Source organism: Nycticebus coucang, chromosome 21, assembly GCF_027406575.1.
Source record: "Nycticebus coucang isolate mNycCou1 chromosome 21, mNycCou1.pri, whole genome shotgun sequence".
Taxonomy (NCBI): domain Eukaryota; kingdom Metazoa; phylum Chordata; class Mammalia; order Primates; family Lorisidae; genus Nycticebus; species Nycticebus coucang.
Window position 1 is genome coordinate 11,610,033 of NC_069800.1, and position 1,706 is coordinate 11,611,738.

The 1,706-nt window shown below is 40.3% G+C and overlaps 1 pseudogene; it reads left to right on the forward strand.

The window, feature by feature from the left end:
* Window positions 1-334: 334 nt before the first annotated feature.
* LOC128573827 (luc7-like protein 3) lies at window positions 335-1,375 on the forward strand (annotated as a pseudogene).
* Window positions 1,376-1,706: the final 331 nt, after the last annotated feature.

Sequence of the window (1,706 nt, forward strand, 5' to 3'; positions counted from 1 at the left end):
CCTAAAAGCCTGCGGAAGGGCCTACTAAACAGAAGCCAGTGTTTGAGCAGCAGAGCCATGGACAGGCTCAGGATTTGAAGGAGCCAGAATACAGCCAGACGTTTTCCCCCAGAAGAGAAGAGGATTCTTATTTTTTTTTTTTCCCTGAATTTTTTGGCCAGGGCTGGGTTTGAACCTGCCACCTCTGGCATATGGGGCCAGCGGCCTACTCCTTTGAGCCACAGGCACTGGCCGAGAAGAGGATTCTCATCTAGAGAAAGTAAATAGTTCCAGAAAAGTGATCTCTACAGGTCCTTGTGAAAAAATTCATGATGAAAACCTACAAAAACTATGTAAGAGTTCTTGTTTTATGAAAGTTAACTATGAGAAAGATTTTTTGGGATACTTACGGAGCTTACTTGCAGAAGTAGAAGGTAGAATCAGATGAGGCCATGCTCGTTTGGCAATATCTTAAAACCAGGTGTCCTTTGGAGCAGCTGGCCCAACAGGCAAAAATGAAGAAAAATTCAGGTTCTAACAGACAAAATTGATGTGCTTCTGCAGCAGATTAAAGAATTAGGATCTGAAGGAAAGGTAGAGGAGGCCCAAGGGATGATGAAATTAGTTGAACAGTTAAAAGAAGAGAGAGACTAGCTTATGTCCACAACCTCAACAATCAAAAGTTTTGCTGCCCATGAAAAAAGAATTGGAAGTTTGTGAAGTGTGTGGAGCCTTTTTGATAGTAGCAGATGCCCAATCTCAGGTAGATGACCATTTGGTGGGGAAACAACACATGGGCTATGCCAAGATTAAAGCTACTGTAGAAGAAAAGTTACAAAAAAGAATTCAAGAACCTGATCATAATGAATGTTTAAAAAAAAGAGAAGCAAGAAAGAGAAAAAGAGCAAGAGAGAGGAAGGGAAGAAAGAGAAAGGAAAAGATGAAGGGAAGAGGAAGAAAGAGAAAAACAAAGGGCTTGGTACAGAGAAAAGAAAGAGAAGTCGTTCACAAAGTAGGCACTCAAGCCAAACTTGAGTAGTCAGTCTCGGGACCACAAAAGATCACAACAGTAGAGAAAGAAGGTGAAGCAGAAGTAGAGAAAGCAGAAGCCATAACAGATCAGAGAGAAAGCACAGATCTCAAAGTTGAGTTAGGAGATGATCAGAAAGTCATAAACACAGCAGCAAAAGTTGGGACAGAGAACAAGATGGAAAATCTAAGGAAAACAAAACGAGATTGGATAATCATAATAATAAAAAAGGTAGTTGTGACGTCCAGTAGTCAAGAGAAACAGAGTGAAGATAGAAACACTGAACCAAAGGAAAGTGACACTAAGAATGAGGTCAGTGGGACCAGTGAAGACATTAAATATGAAGGTGACACTCAGTCCAGTTAAAACTGATCTGATGAGGAGCCTCCTCTTCAGCTGTTCCATTTCCTGGAGATCCCAGGTGTCTCTGCAGCAGCTTTTGTCACCCTGTGACCTGCAGGTACTGAGAGATCTGTAGGGAGGACACTGGGACTCAGAAGCTGGGAAATGGTCTTTAAAAAAAAGAAAAAAAACTGTGGAATATTTTTGGAAGAATACTAAAAAGGCATACTATGAAAATGATGTGAAAGAAAGCTATAGTGACATTGAAAAAGTATAACGCTTTCTTAGTGCTTTTTTGTTGTTGTTGTTATTAAAAATTAATTCAGGACTGATGTGACTTGCCAGATGTGTTAAA